Here is a 26,608-nt window from a genome sequence, read left to right as displayed (position 1 = left end):
TTTCGTTTGTAGGAGCTTATGAAGTATTTTATTTGATCAATGTTAGCTACGAAAAACGTTTTGACCCAATGAAACGATCGAATATTTCGATTTCGTTTGATAACCATTATTTTCATTAAATCTTCAAAAACCAGTCAAATTATTTCTTCATCATCGACGAAATGGATTTCCTTGGTTTATCAATAAAAAAAAATCCGCCCACTCACTGTCGCATGCTCAGTTGCTTGCGGACGAAGTGAATTGAGAGTGCACCTGCACCTTGTGGCTATATACGAGAAAGGTGCAACAGATAGTGCGGAGGCCACGAGAGAGGACGCGCATTACGAGGCATTGTGGGGTATCATAGACAAAAGCGGGCTACCATTTCTTTTCGTCGTGTCAAGAGGAAGCGTGCTCGAGGTCCATTGTGCGCTCTCCTCCTTGGCAAACACTCTTGTGTCTCTCCTCTCTCGTGTGGTCACAATCCTCCAAGCAACAATAGAGAGTTTCTCGCTTCTACAATTGTCGTCCGGTGTTCTATCCTGCATAAGAGACGCGTATGTATGTATTCTAGAAGCAGCAAGAGCTCCGAGCGTTCGAGTTACACTCGTTTTACTAGTCTTTCGTTCTCTCTTTCCCTGTCCAGCTTGAGACTCCAGATATCGCAGAAACGAAGAAGTCGAAAAATCCTTCGAGAGATTTCGTTATCGGGACAAAATCCTCAATTCATTTGAAAAATGAATTTGCTCAACTGAAAAATCAAGGTGGAAAGAAAACATTATGATAATAAAAAATAATCACTGTCCTTGAGTGCTACTAACGAAGCAAAAACTTCAAATTGAAGTTTCATAAAAGAGATTTTGATCGAACCATCAAACATCCCAGACATTAATTGCACACTCGCAAAAAGTAGAATATAATTAGCTCTAGACGAATAGACTTTGATGGTTTTTTCTAAAAAAATTACCAGAAATATTGATTGAACTTGAAGCGAGTTCCATTTGATTTCAAATGAATTGGGACTTTGAATCTCGACCAATATTTTTACTCGTCATTTTCTGCTATTCTCCAGCGTTCCAACGTACACAGCTGAGCAGAGGTGCCACATAGACGATGCTGAGCAAAGTATATTAAGCCGCGGATGACCCAATTCTTCGATTTGTCACGCCTTCTTATTCCATGCCTAGCTTTCACTGCGATAGATCAGAGTAGAGGGCGGACGGGAGGAAAGGACGAGAGGAAAAGAGAGCTGTGAAACAGCGACTTTTTCGTGTGATTCCATCGATGTGTACGTTGCTGAATAAACGTCAACACGGTTATGTATGTATACAGATAAAAAGTGGCGTCGGAGTTGTGATCTCTCGTCCAGTGGTGAGTCAATCGTTGACGAAAAAAAAACACACACAAAATCCTTGCCGACGACATTCCGCACTGCATACAAAAAACGCGGAAGCATATTGGTGCGAATACGAACCCCTGCGCTCAACCTTCCCGCGTACTCGCCTGAAGGAATGGATCGCCGATAAATTCGTTGCGATTAAGTTCGATCGGGACTGATATTTTCAGAATTATCACATCTGGGCTTCACGTCCTGGCAAAAATAGGCCAATCTAATGATTAATCCGAGATGCCGAAGTGTGAAAATGACTTTGCTGCAGGGATCATTCTTCGTGATTAAAATTTTTTGCCTCTTTTATCGGCGTGATTTCTCCACCATCTTGCGGCTCGAGCTTTCGATGCGCAGCGTACGCGGCGCGGGCCGTAGATCTTCGACGCACGCGGCGATTTACCTGCGCGAGGATATAAGAGAAAAGAGAGAATCGATCGGATCCCGGGTAATAAATGTGCTCGCACGTACACCTATGCACGAGCGTGTAAATAAATAAATATATATAGACATAGATATTTATATTGAGAGGCTCAATCCCGACGAGTGGTCGTCGGATTAAGATGGCAATAAATCTGTCGTTGTGCGGTCGTTATCGGCCACACGCTATATATTCACCCTGAACACATCTTTTTCTTCTCGTTACAGATCGCCCTGCCGAGTAAGATCTTTTTTCTCGTTGGCAAATATCTTCATCATCGGCAGTGCGACAAGACCCCACGGGAATTTACGTTCGACGTATAAAACTTTCTTTTGTTAAGTTTTTATTTCCTGAGACGAATGCGCTCGAAGAAATATACGTCATGGATTTTCATCGAAATATTAAGTGCCGCGCAGGAATGCTGGGATTGGTGCGAACGGTAAATCAAACATGTCTTGTCCTTCGCTCATTCCTTTAACACTTCATCGACACATTGGGCTTGGAATCGTTAAGGCAAACACGTGGGAATTTTCAATTGGAACAACTGGAGTCTACGAGGGTAAATTTTACAGGGAGTATTTCAATTTCTGATGAATTTCATTGAAAGATACTCAAATCTCTTCCTAGCGGCTCTTTCCGTGCACCGGGATCGGAAAAATATTGTAAATTCATTAAGGGAGCTCATCCGGTAGCGAGTTAGTCAAAAGAAAAATTATTGCGAGTAGCGCAGTCGATCCAGTGAGTTTGGCAACGCCGCGACCTCGTAACTTGTATTAATTGTCTTTACAAGTGTTATTGAATTTTTAACGTATACGTTCATGTCATGATCAACGTTCAAACGTTTGGCATAATTAAAACATGGCAGAAACGTCTAAAAAAACAGGTTTTTTTCTTAATTACATCAATATTTTCTCACCCGTCCTTCATATTTTATTGCAAGTCCCCACACTGTGAATTGCGTCGATCGGGAAACGTAGTCTTTGGTTTCAAAAAGCGCGCGGTTGCAACGTTACCATCGTTGATAATCATCATTTTTCGAGAAAAAAATCATTAATTGCGAGCTTTATAAGTATTGAATGGATTTTACGAAGGTGTAAAAATATTCTTGAGATATTTTTCTGTTACTTATGGAAGTTTTTGCAAGAACTGTTTGTCAATGCATGCAAATTTCATATTTAAAGGAGGGGAAATCACTTAAACCCGTGAGAGAATCGTGTTAATTTGGAGACTCTGTTTTAATTTTTTTCTCACGAACAAAGTATCCTCGGGCCTAGAAATTTTGGCAAGACATTTTTTTATTATTCAATATTGTATTCAAATTTTTTTATCGAAATTTCTTTGCTAATTCGATTACCAGGTGAACTTCCTTAAGGAGGGTGGCTACGTTCGTCACATTGATAAGAAATTGATCAAATTTGGTGATAATGTTCTTCAACATCAAGTGCGAAGACACAATTTTTTTCAAAATTTTCTTCTGCTTAGTTATCGAGTAATTACAGATTAAAGCAGATTTTTTATGCCCGGAATGTATACCTATATATATGGAAACGCTATGCTTATACACTTGAACTTTAGTGATCAATTACTCGATAACTGTACAGAAGAAAAATCTTAAAAAATTTGTATTGTCAAATTTGGCCCTAAAGAATATGTTCACCAAATTTTATTAAATTCTTATCATTTTGAAATTTTTAATGTATTTAACATGGTTTAGCATGGCAACATTGTATCGTCGGTAGCCACCCTCCTTAAAAAGATTGTTTCGGAGGAATAATGTAGTGATAAACATTTAATTTTTTCCACATTCAATTTTACATGTCGGGGCTTTTGTGTGTGAGAGTTCGTCAAATAAATTTCTCTTCAAAATAAAAAGTATCGTTTTACTATGATCCAATGACGAGTACATGCATACGTACGTGGTTTCTCTTTTGCTATCTCGGCAGATCTAAATCGTGGACCCGAAAACGAAGTTTCAGCACCGATTTTTCGGAGCTTCGAAGCACTAAAAATATCTGTTAATCCGCGATGACTTTGAAGAATTTCAAAAAGTCTCAGATTCGTTGGAAACCTTTATTTTTTATCATCAAAAATGTTTTTACCATATTTGCAAACGGTAGACGACGAGCAGGTCAAAGAGCGTTGAGAAAATTATTCAAAAATATCAGCAAACAGTTTTCATACTTGTTTTTCGTTGTTGAAGTTCGAGTGACCGTCTTTGTCTGTCTTATTATTCGTGTCACTCCGAAACACCGCGAGCACAAAGTCTGATAATCGCGATAGTTCAGCTCTGATTCACCAAACCGACAATTTTATACTCACCTCGCACACCATTCGACAAATTCGTACTTGCTCGCACGTACACATATTTCTTGCATCCACGTACCTGCGAACGAAGCCCGAAGCGATTCGTGTACTCCGCAGACAATATACGTACTTTCTCTTAATTTAGTGGTGCAGACTCGAACAATTACCAGCAGGGAGCAATGACCTCCGCTGACAATTTGTACGATTGCACCGTGGAATATCGTTGAGGCTGTAAATCACAGAATTCATTGAAATTAATGAAAATTTATCGCGTTTGTTTACGAGGAGATTCGAAGCAAATTCTAACTCTTGTATAGAAAGTGTAAAATAAATTTTAATTTACTCTTTTTTGTTTGGATGGATCGACCGACGATGGCGAGTCACATTGAATCAGGAAAATATTGTTCCTCGTTCGATAATATACTCGAAAAAAAATATCGAAAGGGCTTTTTTAAGTAATCCGAGAACACGAAATTCGGGTCCGAATATTGGATATCGTGTAGCATCGAAAAACTCCGCCAAAAAATTGGCAAAGTGACAAAAATAAGAAAAACGAGTTTTAAACGAAGAAAGGAAGCTGTGGTTATGTTGCACCGTCGTAGATTATCGAGATCCTGTGTACCGGTCAACGTATCGAGAGATTATAGAATCTCGAATGAAAAAAAAAAAAAAAAAAACATCGTTATAAAAAAATAATTCGTGTGAAACAAGTATGACTTCGATAATGGCCACATTCGTACGTAATATGACTCCGGATAGAATTATCAGTCAACGAATAAATACAAAATAGCAGTGGATCGATCGGTTCATAGAAAAATCCTTCTTATTGAAATAACCAAAGCAAATAATCGATTTTATTTCCAAGATAGTTACATTTCGAATCACAAATCATCAGAGCGAAAAGAATCGAGTTCGATCGTCGACCCCACAAACCCACCGCCTTAAATAAAAATAAACTCATCCAACGGTCTTGAAAATAAAATAAATCGCGCAATCAAAAACAGGGTCAGAGAATGTGGAGGAAAATGATTGAAAAAAAGAGCTTAGAAATAGATCTGAATAGTGTGGAATGAAATTATTGTCAAGGGAGCCGGAGAGGGTGCTGCGCTGTAGTCTTAACGAGTACTCGATATTCGCGTGTACGAAAGAGTACAGCTGAGCGTAAATTTCATTATCTCGATGGGAGCCCGATGTCGATTTATCTCGTTTTGATCTTCGAACAGATCGGCAGGGTCGTTGGCTCTCTATAGTAAAATGAAATCCGGTTTAACGATAGAGTCTGGCAATAATAACGCGACTTGTAGTGCGCGAGGAGTTCGATATACTGGTACACAAGGCGGCTCTATAAACTTCGTCCCCCATACGCACACGATGTATATACGCGTGGAGAAAAATATGGGGGGGCTTAACATCGGACTTTGATGCAACGAGAGTGCGTCTACGAAAAATATTGACCACTTTGTGTATGTGTGGGTAATTGCGAGGATAACTTCTCCCTTTCCTCCTCTTTTTCTCTCTATCTTTATAACACGTTTCCGGTTGGTGGAAGCGAGGCTGTACAGCGAAAAGATTCTGCACGTGACTCAAAGCGATATCCTCCTCATTTTACTTCTTCACAGCTACCTGTCCCAATTTAATCTATATGTTGAAAATAAAAGGAGAATTGGCCAGCGAGGCTGGATCGATCGCGACGATGATTACTCGGCCACTTGCGGGCCCAGGGGAGATTCCCGACCGCAACTTTTCTCTCTTTCTCTCTCCTCTTTTCCCAGCGTCGCGTCTGCGCCTCCTTCTCTCTTTCTTCTTCAAAACTTATTCGCGTTAACTTTTGCACGTGTAAATACCGGGGATTCGACGAATGCTAATACCGAATAAGATGATCGCTCTCCCGCGAAATCGAACCGGCAGATCTGTTACCTTTAATGTGTGCGCGCAGCTCAGAGAGATTCCCAATCCGGGAGCCGAGAGACCGTAATACGTGATAATCGACCAGGGAATTTTATACGTCAAATTATATGGCTTTCTTATCTGTGAGAAATGCTCAATGTCTTTGCAAACCGCTACCGTTCGTATACACGTGCAAACATACGCTTCGTCGCATACGTATGTGCAGAGCATCATTATAATCATTTGTAATATTTCATATTGTGTGCATATTTTTACGGCTACGGTTTCAAGCTGCTCAACCTGAAAATCCAGCTTCTCTGGGTCTTTTTTGAGATGCTTTATTCTCATATTTTTATTTCGAAATACATGGAAGGACGAAGCGGATCGATTTATTGTTGATCAAATACGACTCCACATAGTTTATTGAAGTTTCTCATCGGAGCGGGCTGTTTTGGTAATGACAGCGATGATGATTCTCGTAAAACGGGCCGACGACGTCGTAAGCGTCCGGTGTATAGTTGCTGTATTTCTACATTTTTCGTAATTATTGTCTCATCAAATAATTCGAGTGCATTAAAATGTAATAAAGTACGAACGATTTTTTCTGGCGTGTCAAAAAAGCCGAAGGAATCTGACCACTTGAGATTTCTTCGCTGCATTTTCTTGGTGCGATTTCGACGCGAAAAGCTCGCGAACACATAAATATGGAATCGAAACAAAAGTGATCAGTTTCTTAGTCGTCAACATTTTTATTACATTATTTTGTAAGCAAACGAATGGAGCGGCGAAGCGAGCTTTTTGCCAGAAACAAAAATAGAGTGCACTGGATTTCTGTTTCACGCGAAATTGTTTTAATCGGATCGATATCGGTGAACACGGAAAGGCGCCGCATAAATATGCATCAGGTTCGCGCCTCTCGTGGCTCATGAATGAACTCCGGAGCGTGCTTCCCCCGAGTTTGGCTCAGATTCAACACGCTCGGACACACACGCGCACGCACTCGCGTGTAAATGTAAAAGATGCAACATGCACAGAGATTATGGACATTAGCATAGGCTGAGGAGCTCGTGGGGACATTACGCATCCCACCCCCCCGCGATCGCCCTGTTTCACGTTTGCTCTCCGCACAAACGCGTTTGTAACATGACGAGAGTGATGTACCGCTACATAGGAGTTGCCTTGCCACCGGCGTTCTTCTACCACTTTGCTCTCCTCTCGCCGGTGATGCAAATTGCATAATCTTCGTTAACGGGTCTACCGGTAAGACTGCGCGACGAGAAGATCGACAAACTTGGATGAGCGTATTAGACCTCGTGCAATTCCCCAACTTTTTTACTTTTTCTTTCTCGTTGGAGTGTTCAATATTCAATGATCGAGGGCAATCAGCCTCTTACGGAGAAGATCGACGCTCGATATAAGTTTGCCCATTAGAAAATCTTGTGTCATCGCAATTAAGATTCCTGATACTCATTTTTCCATTCATTATTTTATTGTCCACTTTTTGCACGATGCTCGTCGTCGTCCCCGTGAATAGCGTTTCTGTGAGAGCGGCTTCGGGCGGCAAGGAATCATCGTGCGATTTGTACAACAAAAAATAGTATTTGCTGATAATAAATCTGAACTGGATCGGGAAGAATAATGGTTGTTTCGATTTTATTAGCGATCTTTTATTGAATCTTTTTTCGTAGTTTTTGAGGACATTTTACGCCAGGAAAAAACTTACATTTGTAGAACGTTGGTCGTTTTTTGTTCTTATGAATCATGGAATATTGAATATCAAGAATTTATCAACCCGATTACTATTTTCTGGTCGTTGAGCTTTTCGATTTGCATAAAAACGAGTAATTTCTCGAACCGTACTCGTTTTGGTATGAGTTATTTCTTCCGGAATAATACTTGAAGGAGGCTGTGCCTGAATAAAGATTAAAATTTCGACCACCCAGGGTCCCCCACCACGAAATCTCTTCGAGTTTACCTGGAAGAGAAAGAGGGAGATAAAGCAGTGTCACGGGCCACCGATCTTGACGCCTTTTATCCTTGAGGCTACCACCTCCTACAACGCGACAGGTTCGGAGCGAGTTGTGATCTTTCGCTGCTTTATTTTATTGTCGATTTATCGAAGCGCGACCTCCGCGTGAGACAGGTGCAAACTAAATGCGTTTTGACGCGATCGTTCTCATAATCTCTCGCAATTTGCTCCGCATTGATGGTTAACCTTCAAATAACAAATACCGTTGGAAACAAGTTCTTTTGTTCCATATAAACGGGCTTTTTTTCACGTTTCCAAATGATTTTCAACGTAAATAATACGTCCTCGGTCAGCAAAGTGATGTAATTTCAAAAATTTTCCGTATACAGATCCACTTTTACCAGACATGAAGACGAACTTGCACGATTTTTATTATCCCTCGACGACGATAAAATAGTCGATCAATCCTTCTCGAAGATCCACCGCGTTGTCTTTCCTGCACGGAGAAAACGAGGCCGAAAAATCTAGAGGAAAGTACTAGGAATTTAGTATCTCGGGGACAGTATATACGTTCTGGATTTCAGCATTAATGCGAAGAGCAGTAATAACAATTGTTTTATCCACCATAGGAAAAAGACCAAAGCCCACACTTTTTATTCAAAAAAGTCTCTTATTTCTCTATAAGCATAGTAAGAAATCTTTTCAATCACTTCAAATGTTTGTATTGTAAAGTATGCTCGGGCAACCCTGAAAAAAAAACTATATGCTATATTCGTGTATTTATCATAGTATTTACTACTTTGACAGTTAAAATTTGTGATTTACAATACATTTCCACTTATCGGTAAGTGCTAGTCTGACACGATGAATAACGCTTGAAAACAAAACGAAATATAGTTCTCACGTGCGCATCACTTTTTGCTATCGACATAAAGCTGCTTAGAATTAAAGGGACGAAGAATAGCAAAATTCAAAAAATACTATGTTGTTTGTAATCGGTGTTTGAATAATTTTTAAATTCTTGAAAAATAGTATGTTCGTCACTACACGAAACGAATCCGTTTTCTCCTTGTATGAGGCTCCCTTGATTTGCCGATTAAAGGAAAAACGCTGTGATGTCGAGGAGCCTGAAGATTCTATGACCGAATGTAAAATCCCAGGATCGCGAACTGGACTCGGGACGTTTGCAAGTCGCATCGCTAATGGCTCTGTTAATCTTGTTTGTTGGTTTCTTTTTTGCGGAATCGCTCTCACAACGCTGTTGGCAACGGCAGAGTGGATAATCGCCCGCGACGATGACGACGTCGGCGGGTTTTCAGAAAATTAAAGATTTACCAGCGAGACGAAGAGATAATATAAAATTATCGGACTCGCGGGAACGAAACAATTCCTCTCTCTCTCTCTCTTCTCCTCTTTATTCGTAGATGAGGCCTCCGCGGTGTGTTTGCCTGTCCTATGCCCCGCGACCAGTCAATGAGCCGCGTCCATTTTTTCTAGCTGCTCCTCAATTGCAGCATCTTTGGTCCAGCTCAATGCGAATTTCTCTCTCTCTTTTCCTCACTAAACTTTAACATTTTTCTGTATCCACTTTTCACCTCATCTTCGCGCTTGTATAACTCAATTTCAGTATATTTAAAATGATCGAACAAACGTCAAATAAATATATATGTATATATACCGAAACAGCGAGCATTGCCTCATCTTCCTTAGTTCGTCGATGATCGTGGGAGAGTTGCAGAAACACGAATCTCGCAGATATTTCAGGATCGCGACAAGAAAAAACGCCGTTTTTTCCTCCCGGCGAAGTATATTTTTATCTGGAATTCTCAAGAGCATTTTTTCGTGTCGCTTGAGCTTGGAAATGGAGTGTATTAGACCCCATTTCGCATCGACATCGACGTTTTAATTTTCTTCAATTTTTTGCTTTCACGTTCGATGCTCATAAAGCTACAAAATTCACAGTTTATTATTGTCATTAATTTTAACACCACCTTCGTATAGCAATAAAGCAGGTGAAAAGAAATTGCGAGCAAATTCAATGCTTATGTGTGTGGGATGAATTCTCCGCACGTTGTATAAATTTGTAACAAAAGTTTAATTCGTATCGCGTGTGCGTTACGTGCTGATAAATTCGCTCAAACATCTTTCCATGTAGGGAGTCAACATTGCAGGTGTTTCATCTTTGGTCCTCTTTCCCGTTAATTCTTCTGTAATCTCTCTATTCTCGCGGGCAATTTAAAGATTCTTCCGTTTTTTTCCAGAGTCCATGAAAGTCCGCGCGTTATCGAGGTCGGAAGTTTGCGAAAATAAATTTTTAAGTGCACAGACTTGAGTGCTGCATTTATGAGTCATTGACACACGAGTTGCGTAAGACTCTCGCAGAAGGCAGAAATAGCGATGGTCCCCGGGAAAGAATGAGGCGAAAAGGTGAAGCGATGGGAGAGAAGGAGAGAGAGAAAAGGCTTACGAAAAAATAAAAAACGACTGCTCACACGCGGTGGGGAAATTAGAAGGGCGTTGAAGAATGAAGAAAAAGCGGGAGAGCGCGGAGACGATAAAGGCAGAGGACGGCGTCGTGTAACGACTGGGGATCCAAGACTGCAGCGTATAAAGAGAGTGCGAAAGAGACGGTTTGACGAAATGTAGTTTACACGAGAAGGACCGAGGGAGAGCAGCTGTGAAGGTGTGTGCAGTGAAAATGAAAAGTGTTGGTGCGCGGCTCGGAAACCACCTACAACTCGGATGGAATGAGCTGAGCAAACGGAACCACTGGAAACGAACACTCTCCAAAAGTGTGAGAGTAAAAGAGAAAAAGAGGAGAAGAAAGAGAGAGAGAGAGAAAGAGTTAACTGCTGTTAACCGCGATGTTCCGTAGCGGGAGTCAGCCAATGAGAAGCGAGTGGGCGCCGCGGGTAGGAGGAGACAGTTCCGCGCCGACAGGCGACGTAATCACCCGCGGCCGTGTGTCTGCACTCTTTGCTTATGGTATAGAACGCTATCGTCTCCGTTTGACGTCGTTTCCCCTTAAACTTCTCATTCCCCCTGTGTCCCTCTTTCTCTCCGTCCATCTCAATTCATTCGCGATCTCCTCCTCCTAACCTCCACCGCCGATCTTTCCCAGAGGCCGCGCGACCTTTTTCCCCTCTCTTAATGGCCCCCCAAGACTCGTGGGGGAGCACGCTGAGGGCCCAACCGATCAAAGCAGCGGGAGGACCCACGCGCTACTCCCCACGACAAACCTTTCTTGACTCTCTATTTCTCTCTCTTTTACTCCTTTCCCTCCTTCCTCCTTTTCTTCCTCTCTCTCTCTCTCCCTCTCCTCCGCGAACGGTAGGTCTCTGGCGACCACGACCGACCCAGTCGCGAACTCCTGCGCTGCTCTGCCACCTTTCGCCAGAGGGCCCCACGGACAAGACATCGCCGGCGGCAATCTCTTCCAGAGCCACGCGACAAACTAGCCTGTCGGCTGCTGTGTGTGCCGAAGCATCTCAAGACCCGATGGTTAACGCGTGTGGTCTCTTCTTACGTAGCGAAAGACTTTGAGCCTGAAGAAGCTGTTTTGAAAATTATTTGCCATTATAATTAGATCGACATCGGAACAGTTTGAGGACTAAACGCTGGTCGTATGACGACTGAGAGACTTTGCTGTTCATCCGAATGATAAAAAATGCCGGATGCAATGTTGAGATGTCGTCAGCTCATGGATCGAGTCCCGTTAACCTGCCAAAAGTTCGACCTACCTGAAACGTGGCGGTACGAACGAAGCTGATGCACACATTAATTTTTTTTACCAAACTTCTCAGATATTGTGCCTTCTCATCGATTGGCTAAAGGAAGTAAAAAACGCAAGATTATCTTCGTAAAGCCAATATTTTTAACTCCGAGGCTATAAAAATGGTTTTTGTAGACAAAAATTTTGTGTAACGCATCGACCGAAAATGCAGAAGGCTCGGATAACCTGCTACCGCTTTTACGATGCCTTTTATTAATTATCTATCGCGTGGAGCGTTAAAAATTGACAAAAATGAGGCGCGAGAGGAAGCTCCAGTTTGGAACACGCCACGGTTAGTTAGTCTGTGTAATTTCGTATTATTATTTCATTTACTCTTGGGTTTCATTCATACACGTATATATAAAATATAATGGAAACTAAGTATCGAGAACGTGCTCTCGGTCGCTGTGCAGAAGAGGCACATTAATAAGTGCCGCGTGACCCGTTGGCTTCGAAATTCGTTTTATCAGCATCAACACCTACGAATCTGAGATTGCTTTTCTTCACGGTCCGAGCAACAATGAAGGCATCGAAAAATTAACCAGCGTGACAATCTCGCTCATCCCAATGAAATTGTATCATAACGGATTCATCGGGCAATGTGCATCGAATCGCTCCAACAAAATAGTCGTCTTCCAACGAATCGACGTGAAACCCGGTGCACCGAGAACACCAGTGAAAACATAGATTCGAGTATTTTCCATCTTGAATGTTAGTCGTAAAATTTGGAAAATATGATTCCATCAATTCGCTTGCCTACAGCAGCTGCCTTTTCCAGTGGATTGAGTTGGCAGGTGTAATGAAACGAATGACGAAGAGAACGGGGCGCAGTAGAAAAAAAGCGGTTTTCCAATCCGGCCAAAGGAGAGACGATGATCTATCCATGACGAGTCTTCCAAGACAACGGAGTTTGGTAATCTCCGACACCTGCCTGACCCATATGACAATCAACCTGAAATGCCTTTCGCTTGAAAAAACTATTAACTACATTTCCACGAGAAGGGTCGATCATCCGGGAACAGAGAGGTGTCCCAATAGCCGAGAAAACCAGCGCAAAGAGGCTCAATTGCTCATCAATAAACTCGCACGATTCACATTATTTATAACGACTCTTTAAACAAATTCGAATTGCGACAATCCCGAAAGTAAAAAATTGCGATAACTTTCCATTTCAACCGAAAAACTCTCTCGCATCGATACTTGCTAGTTTGCTCATTGAGATGTCATTAAACATTTGAGTAATCGAGACGACTCGTTTTCCGGTGAAAATCTCCAAGGCCTCTCTTTAATGGGCGTCATTAGCTCGTGCCTTCGCCTCATAAACGTATTCTCAATTATGAATCTTCCTGCTCTCGCTTTGATCGAACAGTGAGGGACGTGATAGTGGAGTGAGCTCTTTACGGAGTGATGTATCGGACGTTGAATGAAGAGATTTATATGCGTAAATGAGAGTGATGGGAGGACGGAGCGTATGAGAAAAGAGGTGGAGGATGCTGGAGCATGTTCGTCGCGCACGGAGATGAACCACGCAGAGAGAGGTCAGATTGGCGTGATCCATAGTGAAAGATGGGATTAAATGATGGACGACGTATCGTAGGTGCTTAACGTTGACTCAACGGCGGCCGTCGCTTCGCGGCTGGGGTCTTCATTGAAAACGGTAATTACGTTAGTATCGTGAATAAACTGGGAGCCCTGGGGGCATTGCTGAAGGAGGGCGTATTGGAAAGATGAAAATTAGCCTCTCAGTGCCCCTCGGCGCAAGAAAGGAGTACGGGTTGAGTATGCAACGAATCTTGACAACTAGAAAGACGTGCATCTTGAAAATTTGTTGAGGGAATAGAACCAAAGGCGATGAGACATGAGCCTTTGTGCGAAGTGTGTGGCACGCTCGCAGCAGGGACTGGAGAGGATGTGCGAGAACTTGCAGAGTAGAATTTGCACTCCCGATGCCGCGAGATCCTCCAGCCCGAGGCGCCCTTTGCCACTGGATCATCCATTCGCGTCCACGCGACGCCTCCGCTCTTCGTATAAACACCGGGTCTGAAGCTATTGCATATTTATCTCCCTCACCAAGCGTCTGCGAGTTGTTGTCCTCCATTTTTTTACCTGTAACATTATTTCTATCGGATACAGAGAGTGACTCGTTTTGATAATAACCGGGCTACTTTTTGGGCTCGAGAATCGAGACGATACAAGTGCCAATAGGAGCTGCTTGCTCGGAATCTTTCCTACCAACTTTTTATCCTTTAACCAACGACTTTTAGGATCGTTCGCTTCTTCAGAATCTACAGTCCTCTTTCCAGCTTATTTGTCCATTCAAAAAAGCCACAAATTATGTAAAATCCAGCCTCCAAGCGCTCGTTCCCCGCAAGGCAACGTGCCAAGGACGTACTTGTTGCTAACCTCATCAACGAGTTAATCACGAGTATGTCGGAGACATACGATTGTTAGGCAGCGGGGAAAAAACGAGAGCGAAGCAGGGTGGAGCGTTCCCCTGTTGGCTTGTTAAAGCGTCAGGTGCCGGTAACCGTTGACGCGCGGCCGTTACCGCCAGGTTGGGCCACATACAGGGCTGGCGGAGAAATTGAACCCACGAGGAAAGCCTTCGCTACTGCTACAGAAAAATACATGTATACTTGCGGGCCACAGACAATAATAATGTATGCCATTAACAAGAATACGAAAGTCGCACTTTGCGTGCGTGCTCCGGTTCTTGAAGGAATAATATATCTAGAAACACACACGGTTGTATGTCTATCGCTGTTTCTCACTTATCGCTTGAGGGCCATGTGCGAGTGCCCCCGAAGGGTGAAGACTCCATACACGTCAGTTTATATCTATATCTCTGGCAACTATGCCCGTATGTATGTGCAGGTATATATAGAGATAGGAAAAGAATATTTGACGGTTGAATGCCACGTTTTTGGGGGGCCCAGAACCGGCGGACAAGCGAATACCAGCTGATTCGAACATGTGCTTCCCGCGCATAGGTATTTTCCACCGTCTTCGTCTTGTCTAGTCGCTCAAGGGCTGTGGAACCTTTTCTGGTTTTTTTTCTTTCCTTTTCCCAGGAGGGGTGGGAAGACAAGAATACTTTCTTACCCTTCGGTGTAGGAATGTTGAATTTCAAGTGGGCATTGCGCGTCGAGAACGTTGGGAACCGGGGGCTGCTCGTAAACTTCGTAATCGCGTTCCTCACTTTTTCCCCCTGCTTTTGCAGTAATTAGTACGAAGCTAGTGCGCGCGTAGCGTCGTAAAACGCACTAAAGTAATATTTTTCAATAACGAATTTACGATAGAAATTTTCATAAATATTCATCACTGAGAAAAAGTGTATTTTGTAACCGGAAACGAGTCCTTCCGAAATTCGCGTGGACTCGATAAGGAATTGGGCACACATACTTAATTATCATTATTCACTTGGATAACGGAGGGGAGAAACCGCGGGCAAAGAACTCGACGGAGATTATTTTATGCACCCTCGCACGAACGCTCCTCGTCGTGTGACCACAAAACGCGATTAAGCGATTTCGAGAGCTCGAACGGCGAGCAAATTTTTTGGCAGCAATTAGGACAGATCGAGGACTAGATACGGACTAAGATCTCAAGGGACCGAGTTGACACGAATATCTCTCGTGAGTATCCTCGCCTGTACGATTTTTTGGAGCTGAATAAGGGAGAATCGAGACCAGCTGGAATTAATAAGGGTGGATATTATCGACGATGAATAAATATGATGATTGATCGAGCTATCGTTAATATAAGATTGCACCTGCTCTTGTATACCGATATATGCATGAGCAGCACACGCCAGGCTCCGTCCGGAAGGATCATCGACCTAATTAAAAATTCTAACGAAAACTATATACGAGCTTATTTTTCCTCATTTTTTCATTTCTCCAAAGTCAAAAGTAAGACCTTTCTTTTCAAAAAGCATCACGAATTTTGTAGCTTCATATTTTATTCAACAATTAAATGTAGTGCTTAAGAAAATTATTAGAAAAATTCATGTCCTTTCAACTAGAAAAACAGTATATTTTCCTGTTACGACTGAAAAAAGGAACAAAAAAATGGATGCCGCGAGCATTGTTCATGAGTTTTTTAAGTCTTTGAGACTTTTTCAATAAAAAAAAACCACTAAAAGTTCAACCACTGTTACTCGATTGTAAGAGCCAAACAATGAATCGAGGCAAAGGGTACCGCGATGTAATGATATTTCAAGAAACAGCATTCGAGTGCTTATCTCTCGAAATGATGAAATAAAGAATCGTATAAAAGGTGATTATCTCAATTAACACATTTCGCAGGGTCAGGGAGACGCGTCCCATTAAAGGTACGTGTAATATCCATTACACGGGTTGATCAGGTATTCGAGGCACGCACATTAGGTGCAGGGTTGATTGAACGAGAGAGGTGAGCCGGGAGAGCAGATGGAGGAGGAGGACAGGGGAGAGAATACGATAAGAATAGGATCGAGAGAGAAAGAGGGAGAGGGAGGAGCAAAAAGAGAGAAGCCAACGTTCGTCAGTGTGCCCTGAAAATGCACACACACACACGCGAACGCACGAACCTTTTACTTTGCTGTACGATCCTCGTGCGCTGTAACAGGTGCTCCAGCTGTTTTAAGCGTTTAGCAGCACGAGAGAACGAGGGAGCAAGTGCAACGAGAACACTGCATTTTCCCTCCCCCTTCGAGGCTCTTTCCCTCTTTCGTATTTTGAAAAAGTGCCTCCATTACGAGTAGCACAGTAGGGGCACATGGGATCGATTAGAATTCGGTTTTCAGGCCTGCTACTGAGACTCGCGAGCCGCCCTGCGGCTCCGAACTCGATGATACGAGAAGAGAGAATGGACAGAGAGGGAGAGAGAGGAGAAAAGGGGAAAGAGAGCTCGGAGGGTGCATAACTATTTGAGTAAAACAGGGCGTAACGTAAAATGCGCTTTTTTGCCGGCAACTGCGTATGCGACCGTTGAACCGACGGACAACCGTCGCTGAGTTAGCGAACCCAATGTCCATTACGCTCACGGACTTCCTAATTTATTCGCGTACTCGCGCAGTCCGCGTACAGTAAAATCATGTTGTAAGCGAACTGAAAACAGCAGCCAACGGAACCCGGACGAGAACAGCAGTTTCGTTGCTCCCGCCATTGGCATAAAAATTCATTGCATCGACGCGGTATTGTCATTGTAATATGAGAATTCGATCACCTCGCCTTATCTCGTTATCGGACTAATTACAGGGATTTTCATTTCATCCGAACCAGACGGATTGGGAGCAGTCTCGTTTGTCGGATCGAAGTGTGCGGATAAAGGGGGTTGAAGCGCATAAATATAATAGTTTATTGGTAGAAATATTCATGTGCGGCATTGTTTTGCTCGAGGGTGCAAGGGGCGAAACGTTTTTCACACGCTTTCGATACGCATACTTGACTACGAATAATATCGACTTTAACCGCATTGTGAACAGCATTTATACACAGGTATGCAGGCGTGTACGTCCAAGTGGATGTGGCAAGGGAGCGCGTTGATTTACAAGCTATGAAATTATCCGAAAAGTTTGAATGCGTGATACCAAAGGCGGAGAATAAATGTTCATCGAAATATCCAATTTAGTTCCGGCACAGGATGAGAATCTGCCGCAGTTACACAAACGCGAGAGGGAAAGCTTTTCACCCCGTGCTTCCCGAAGCGAGGTTCCGTTCCGGCGTTTTGTATTTTTTTATCGGAACAGACTTACACACGCGGACGTACAACATGTGAATGGATATGCGGATCTTTTGGATCGTTGAATCTAATTAAAAGCCATCGAAATCTCGTTTCCTCGCGTCAGAATTTATTCGACTAAATTTCTCGGACCCCCGGAGGGCCTGATCAACGGTTTCGTTCAACACATTTTTCTCCTGACGGCAGGCATGATTTGAATAAAATCGGGCTCGTTTCCCACCGGAATCTGTGAGAACTTTGTCAGGAAAGGAAATAAGGAAAGGTTGAAAGTTTAAACGCGTGAAAAAATAACATTATTCAGCGTCGATTTTTACGAATTTGTTCCAATTACTTAACGAACGTCTGAGATTCCCTTTCAGTTTTATTCGCTGTTTTATTTCAACTCGAGAGAGGCGCGGCTCCCTCTTGTGATCTCAAAAATCAATCTACCCTCGAACGAGCGCACTCGAATCTCTCTCCTCCTCCTCCCTTGTTTTCTTTGGAGCATCGAGCCAACTTCTCGATTGGCAAAACTAATCTTCGCTTTTCGCGCTCGAATTGCTTCGGTCTCGCCGCACCGTAACCGGGCCTCTCACGAGTATTACACTCGCGGTCTACGATGTAGCTTCCTCGGGCCACCTGTCGTCGTTCCGCGTTGCTCGGGGAAGGGGGTGTCAAAAGACCGCAACGATTCGGTGCAGAAAATTGTACGAAAAAAAAGAGGAACCGCGCGCGAGGCTCGAGTGTAAAACGGAGGCTCTTTCGGGAGCGAACAAAACAAATAATAAAACAAACACGCCCGTTTATAAGTTTCCATACGTTTGTGGAGTAAACCGTCAATAGCAGCGACAGCGATTATTAACGTGGACAAAATATTTTATTCGTTGAACGATTATAAATAATCGCGATGAAAAGCTCGGTTCGACGGTGTGACAATGGCAAATATTTCGATTTACGCACAAAGTTCCACCGAAGTAGCAAAGCCCCGATAATCTATTGCAGAAGCATCGATACAGAAGCGGAGCAAAGTTGGCTCGTTAGTTGAGAAGAGAAAGAGAGAAAGAAGTAGCATCAGCCTCGCGCTTAACGCGTTAGACAGCGAGAGGGGGGCGAGGAGGTAAATGGGCTTTGGAGAGGAGAGCGGGAGAGCCGACGGGGCCTCATGCCCCGTAAAACACAACGCGAAAGAAGAGAAGGAGGTGGAGGTGGAGTGGCAAAGGCAAACGTATCAGGAGAGTGAGCGGAGGAGAGAGAAAGAGCGATAGTTCGAGGGAAGGAGGAGGAGGAGGAGAAGGAGGGTTAGGTAAAGCAAGAGCGGAGGTGAAGCGCGACCGGCCCTCTCTGCTCGAGGGGGCCCGTGGCTAGTCCAGTACGGGACAGCACGCCTCCTGCTGCACGCTCCACGAGGTACGCAGGCCTAGATACACCAAGATCTTGTGTCTTAACTTGCTCCGGTCTCGTACTTTTAAGTGCGTACGAAAAACTAATCGAAGAGAGAAAAAAACATCTGGATTTTCGATAATTATTGACAGATCGTGGACTGTCTTTCAGGAATTATTTTACTTTTGTTTTGATGCTCCTTCGAGAACTCGTGCGCGGCGTGTCACCGGAGCTGTCAAATCGTTTTAGTGGATAACAGTTATTTGTTTTCATTTGATATTTCAATCGAATACGAATGTTCGAAGAATATCGATAAATCTTGTGCGCGGCTCCATCGACCGGTTGTGTTTTCCTGACTATCGCGTTCCCCGAGACTCATCGATCCGACTCTGACGTTTCCTCGATCCACAGGGGATCCCCCCATTCCCGTATTTCCGAGTGTTTTCGACATCGAATCGCCACCGCTTTCGTACACCACCGTTCAACCTCTTTTGACCACCACTTCTCCGCCGGAACGTCGTCATCTTCGAGCACCATCTCCGACCGACTACACTCGCAGGCGCTCTCCAATCTGCGCCCACCCACTCACCACCACCATCAACGTCACGATTTTTCTTTGCCACCACCAACTCTCCTCACGCTCATCTCTTTTTCGCTGTCTCTCTCCCACCCACCCTCCCCTCGATCGTCAGCCGGGACCACCACTCGTGATCCCGCGATTCAACAATACGCTTCGCGAACTGTGACCGCGGTTGTGGCGCGCGCGCGCCTTCACGAGATCGATCGAGCGAAATCGCACGCGCCCACCCAATTAATATATGTATACGTGTAACGTACACGCACGATTGTCCGATATATCACCTGGGAAAATCCTCCGTGTGCATCCAACGGCAAAGACGACACCCACAAGTGTCACCTTCGTTTCTCTCTCTCGGATTTTTCGTGCGGCCATCCCGTTCGTGCAATTCCTCACGATTGCTCGCTGTCGGAGTGCCTTTGCGAAATAAGGGACTCGTGAAATTTCGCGCCTGTCGTTGGTCTCGCGTTGATGGAATTTCTGGGGAGTTGGATGAAGATCGTTACCGAGAGATAAACATCGCAGGAATCTTTTTTGCGGGCTGGGCGTCCGTGCGGATTGGCAACACTTGAAAATTCTTCTTCACCACCGGAAAGTTGTCGCGATCAGTGTCGTTCGTCCGTCGGTTAAAGACTCGTTGAGTTTGAAGATAAAATAGACCGGGGCTCGCGATCTTCAAGCTTTTTCTACATTTTCTCCCGGGAGACTCGAGTGTGGATAAGTGAGAATCGCGTGTTTCCTGTGTTACTAATCCGTGCCAAGTTCGAACGAGGGAATAAAACAGAAACGAGCGATATAAATGAGAAATAGTGCGGGAGTGTTACAGTGACTCGGTCTCGAGAGACTTCAACGCTGAGACAAGCGGGATCGTAGGAATACGCGCTGCTGCTGTCCCAGGCGACGTTTAGGTGAGTGTGCCGCTCATTTTTTTCGACGACGGAACAAAATTCCTGCAGAATTTTCAACCTCGACGCTACATTTATCGTGCTCATTCAAAAAAATTAGATCCCCACGAATCTTTGCCCTTCGACCTAAAAATTTGTCTGCCGAACTGCGACAAACGTTCTCCAAATTTCAAACCACTTCCTTCAAGATAAGTGGCAAAAAGTATCGATTACACCGAGCCATAGTGAGAAAACGATTCCCGAGCGTGGATAATCCTCTTAGTGAGATGAGGATTTTCAAGTTCGGGCTCTCGAAAAGCCGATTAAACTTTTGGCGGGAAAGCGATCCTGTATCCTCTGTCAGGAAGCAGGCAAATCCGTAATCCAATAAACCCTGCCGCTCCGACCCGGACCAACCGCACAGGTGGTGACGTCGTAATCGTTCGTGGGCTTTGAGGTTCTTTAATTTGTTCATTTTGTTCGGGAAAGAAGAGGGCGATATAATGGTGAACGTTACAATCGTTCTGTCAACGAGGGTCGTCGGCGCCTCTGACCGTCGGGAAACGTACACTAATGGCTTCATATATATAGCTCTATAATGCACGTATATACAGCGATGTGTAGCGGGGTCGTGTGGAAGGATCGCGAGGATGAGATCCAAGATCGAGATCAAGAAAACACCTGTACAGTATTTTTTTATAGGTGCTCCCATCTCTATTTCTCTCGGCCTTTCTCTCTCGCTCTTGAGACAAACCCAGGTCATCGTACCGCTCGTAAGCACCCCTTGAGAAAGGAAATTCATTCCTAATCGTCGGCCAGACGTTCCGAGACATCTGCCTTCGTCTGTTTGTATTTTGGGGGCGCGAGAGCCACCCTTGCTTTCGTTGTTGCCTAAAAAAAAGAGTCTGACCCTCGACTCCTTCGCGTGGCAAAATGAAAGGAAATTTCTTGGCATCTTCCCCTAGCTCGAAGACACCCCGAACGTACAGCAATTTCTCTTGGCAAGTTTACGTATGTTTGCTATATAAAAACGTACTTAAGTATACGCACGTCGGTGGGGTTTTTTTGAAACAGAGGGGTACGAAACTCGCCCCCGAGACAACTGTGTGCCCGAGGCTCTCCCCGAGGCAGTTGGCTTTTGCGTCAGGTGGCCATCGTCATTTGTAGAGACCCAAGACGTGCCCCGAGCCCCCTTTCTTTCGAAATTTCGTTCAAGTGTATATAGTCTCCTCGCATGTACGAAATGTCGTTATAGAAAAGTCGCTTACTTTTCGTCGTCGCGTATCGCGACGAAATATCATTGGGGTGATCGGGGTGGCTGTTTTTTAACATTATTATGTCAAAAAACAGACGATAATGGCTTCGAGGATAATTGGAATAATTTATTTTTCTTCCTGTAATGAGTTTTAAAAGCAGTTGTCATTTTTCGCTGAACTTGAAAGAACTTCTTTACAGTTTTCCCCACGGAAGGACTTGTCCAATTTCCCGTACCGTTTGCACTAAACGACCAATATGCCATGAATCTTCCTAGTTTACTGTGTCTCTCTTATCATTGATTTTCAATTACCTGCGCATAATGCACGATAAATATATGCATACGAAGCAAAATACAAATACCAGTTAATCTCGTGAAAGTTGTTTCGTTCGATTATTATTAAGCAAGTGGTCCAGTGGACGATTATTGTAAATCGCGGGGGAGATCGATCGGTCACGACTCGGCCTTCGGGACGTTTATTCGCAATGTAGGTACGCTCACGTATATACGAAACGAAACGTTGATGTATCTACTTCTATACATGCCCGGCTGTGGCCCTCAGCTCCGAGTCCTCTCTATACACGTCGTGCGGTGTGTTCGAGTATGAATATTCGAAATTGCTAATAAATAATGTCTGTCAGCGTCGTGCACGTCATGCCATAACTCTTGTTTCCGTATTTTTCTTTCGTTTTCGCTCAAATTTCTCTTCCTCCGCAGTTGTCTTACTCCGCCCCGCTCGCTCTAGTTACGACTTTTTTCGACCTTCTTACGACACACGCGATTAGATGATTAAAAAACTGAGGGCGAGTTCGAGATGACGGATCGAGACGAGGGCGTAGAAAATTTCTTTTGAATCCGACGAAGATTCAAGTATATCGAGTGTTACGTGTCAAAGTCGAAGATCCGAAAAGGCTTGTCCAAAAATCTTTTTCTTCTCTCCGTTCGTGGTCACTGCGAATCTCGATATTTTTTTTCGCAGTTCGTCTTATGTCCGCGCAGAAGGAGGGAAGCTCTCCTTGATCAATGCTTAATTATCGTTTGACACAGTTCAAGTCTCGCATTCCTCTATATGTGTATGTACATTGCAGAACGCTCATTTACAGTTAATTTGTGATGATGCTGTTACTGCAACTCGGGAGTCGAGCTGCGACGACGCTAGTGGGTAGGCAGAAACGCGTTTCTCGCCAGTCATTATTAATGATGCAGACGTATTAGGCAATTGAGAAGAATTTTAATTCGCTTGCTTCGTAATAAGGAGTGATAAAAAACGATTATAGCCATAGTTCAACGTCGGCTTTTAAAGAATTCAATCGAATTAACACGTCATCGGAAATTGACGGGAGTTGCGAATATTTTTTATCAGTGTGACAGTAAACGATTCCATTTCGATAACGCTTGAAATTCCATTTAGTTCCAACGTGAAACACATTTCGATGTCAACTCTCACTCTCGATTTCTCGAGTCGAGCCATCGATTTCGATAAAAAAAAAAAGAATTTGTCACTGCTGATCTACGAAATTGATAAGATTCTCGTTCAGAAAAAATGCTCTTCGCGATTCGTACGAATAATTTCCCGTTTGTCCTTGGTTAAAACGGCCTATAATTAAGCTCCGGTTAAATTACTCGAGTATGTATAATTGACGGGAGAATCTCGGGAATATTTCACCGCTTCATCTCGTACAGTTGGATTGCGTGATGTGTCATGCAACTGATAGCCGAGGCGAATCCTCTTAGAGCTCTTGAATAAAACGCCGGTTAGCAATTCCCGCTCCCGAACACACGTGAACCAAATAAAAATCGATATTCCATTTATATTTATACGTAGCACGGGCTTACACACGTGCACACATCTACGTCTCATTCACACGAAGTTGAGATGCAAGAAGCGTGTGCTTACGCCCCGGTCCTCTTCTTGTTTCGTTTATTATAACGAACAACTTATCGAATGGTTAATTGCAGCTCGGCATCACGGGTTCGAGCTCACTCTTCGTTATACAGTTAACCAGCCATCGGGATAACTTGGCGATTTCTACATAAACTTGCGCGCACGCACACGTACAAGCTCACACACATGCTGATTACGTATTAATAAATCAATGAGATAGGGGCTCGTGCATCACACTGGTTGAATCTCGCGGCATATTTCAGGGCTCGAGCCAAACGAGCTTTATAAAAAACCCTCAATCGCGATTCTTCGAAATCTTTTGTAGAATCCTATTTCCCCGAGGATTTGAATCGGCAAATAACTAAAGTAATCGCTCCGGCAAAGAGTGGTCCAGTGCCCACTAATTCGTACTCTTCAACGGCCGGCAAACAAAACGTTTTAACCCACATCATCCCGCGGGTTAAGCAGCGTGGCTCGAGTACTTTCTGCTCCTTGGCGACACCATATAAATATACACTCGCTCTATAAGCTCTTCCAGCATCGTCAGCAGGAGCACGGTGAATGCACACTCACGAGTCATTCGTCTCTGTGGGAGATAACACACTTACACACGGCCAGGTTGGGTCCGCGCCCTGGCACACTCTGGATGTAACGCTCGATCGTTCGTTTTCACGTACACGCTCTCGTGCTTACGTACCAAGTAGCTCGAATTCTATTTATAGTTCTCCTGGCTCTGCTCGCAAATGTTCTGCATACGTATGTCTGTGTGCGCGCATACATGCATGCATACTCGAGCACATAGATCTAAGAGCACTCTGCTCTGGCAAACTGAGAATACCATCGACGCTGTACTCACACGTACACGTGTATAATGACGACGGAATATATTCGTACTGGATGGGAGGTTTAACCATGTTTTTCCATAACTGTATTCGTGCATGCAAATAACACAGACGTTGATACTCGCTCATGTATGCGCCGTGCTTTATATATGTTTATGCATATATATATACACGTATTTTGCTATCGCGTTAGTTTAACCGGTGAATAGTTGCTCCATGTGTATTTTACTGGGCGAGGAAAAGAGCTACGTCGAAGCTGGAGCGTCGTGCCACACCTGGCCCCGATCGCACTTTTATATATGCGCGCATGCGATATTTAGCGTCAAATTCATCCACGCTTTCGATTCTTGGTGCCGTTTCTTCTGATTGGATATCTAAGAGTGAGAACAAAAAAGGATTCCCTGGGAGAGAATTCCATTTGAAAAATTACCGTCCAGTTACGATAGTGCGGTGACGAGCTGCGATTCGCGATATTACATATTATGGAAAAGAAATTGAATTTTAGAGCGCTCCACTGTAAAAATTTTCGGACGAATGTTTATTAAATATTTTGTAAATTTTAGTATACACCTACCGTATAAATTTCACTATCTGCAATATTTACTATTATAAAACTGAAAATTCGTCAAAATATTGAAAATTTAACAGTGCATTACTGCTGGGATAAATATTTTTCGTTAACTTGTCCCCGCAGCCAAATATATTCGATTAATTTTACGGTGAATTTTACGCTAAATATTACCGTTTAATTGCTCTCCGTGCGCTTGTAAACTGGATTTCGTCGATCGTTCGACGCCGTCCTTTTCGGCGAGACTTTTTGCAAGAATAAAGCAAGTGGAAGAAGCCAAAATCACGTGAACGCGATGTTGTGTCGTAGGAGAAAATGTGCTTCACTGGAGTTTGAGAGAAAAGGAAGTAGCTCGCGCGGCGAGCACGAATCGAGAAACAAAAGTTTAAGCAGAATCTCATTTATTCTGCTCGCATGTTTTCCTCCTCGCGACTGGCCGCGGTGAACCGGATTACGTATCTTACGTTAACGCATGTACGCAAACATCGTCTAGTTACAGAAGGGACAACCTGGATTATCTCTCTCGCACGAGAGCGCACGCGATGCGTATCGATCTTTCGCACCTGTTCGGCACGATCGATCGCGATATCAGCGAAAACTTTCTGCGCGCTCCTTTTTTTATTCCTGCTCGCTGGCACTTCCGATTTTTCCCTTGCCAATCACGAACACAGCCGTCGAACCCGTTTTCGTTCATGTTAGTCGATTACGCGAAGGCATCCTTGTGTTCCGCAGTGACTGATGCGCGGAGATAAATGCGAAACTTATTGCTGAAAAATATGTAGACAGAGCGAGTAAAAAGATGCAGTCATCCGTATAAGTCGGGAAAATTGTGCAATGCTTCCGAAGATCCCGATACCATTATCGCATGCGATTATTAAACGCGCATTTTCTATTTAAATAGACGTAAGAACACACTTTGTGGCATACATGGAAGAGCAAAAAGTGCTGTATAATCGTTCTCTTAATTATAATTTACTATCGCAAAACTAAGTAGTTTTAATCAACGGACAATCTCGATTTAAATGCGACGATCCGAGGGATGATTGAACTGAATAATGAAGCTAATAATGATAACAATAATTACATTGATAATCTCCCAGAATCGAACGGCCGTCGCGTCGAGACTCTCAAACGAATTCAGAGATATATTGAAGGATGAATTTTAAAAAATACACGAGACTAATTCAACTCGATTACAATTTCGATTGAAAAATGGATAACAAAATGACTTATGTCTCCGAGTCATAATTATTTCGAGCAAAACCCCATGCACATTTGAATTAAAGTCAAACTCACTCAGTGACACAAATGTGTGCGCGACGAATGTGTCTCTTACGCGATAATGCGACACGATTCACAACTCCGAGGTCTTTGCTCCTCATATACGAATATTTATACCCATTAAAATGAACAAATAAATAAATAACATGCGAGAACGTGTGCGCCCGTGTACGTGGATCGGTCGTGCCGTTGGTGTGTTGAACGTTCCGATATCAGGTGCACGTAAAACTGGCGCGGAGGACCTCGACCGAGTATACAAGTACACAATCCAGCACTTAGCAGCTTTGTCACTCCTCTTTGCCCGCCTATTATAACGTAGCATGCTCGTACCAACGTCCACGTCGATGGCTAAGAGTGAAAAGGGCTTGATCGCCGGTTTAAAAAAGGCGAAGGACGAGTCCTTAAGAGTCTGAGGGGCTAGTTCATGTACATTCTTCGATGTGAGTATGCAGCGAACGCTTATCTCGTATTATTCCAGCGCTCTCGTGCTTCTGGTCGAGGTTTCTTAGGGCTG

At 43.7% G+C, this 26,608-nt stretch overlaps 1 protein-coding gene across 3 annotated transcripts in view; it reads left to right on the top strand.

Annotated features, from left to right (window-relative positions):
* The first annotated feature begins 18,916 nt into the window (after window positions 1-18,916).
* The window catches only part of sv (shaven), a 147,889-nt gene continuing 140,197 nt past the window's right edge, over window positions 18,917-26,608 (top strand). For all 3 annotated transcript variants that reach the window (XM_043414531.1, XM_043414527.1, XM_043414532.1), the window contains exon 1: window positions 18,917-20,287. The gene's annotated coding sequence lies outside the window, so the exon portion shown is untranslated. The remainder of the gene's footprint in view (window positions 20,288-26,608) is intronic.

This window comes from Venturia canescens, chromosome 3 (genome assembly GCF_019457755.1).
Source record: "Venturia canescens isolate UGA chromosome 3, ASM1945775v1, whole genome shotgun sequence".
In the NCBI taxonomy this organism is placed as follows: domain Eukaryota; kingdom Metazoa; phylum Arthropoda; class Insecta; order Hymenoptera; family Ichneumonidae; genus Venturia; species Venturia canescens.
This window is presented reverse-complemented; position numbering and strand designations above follow the sequence as displayed.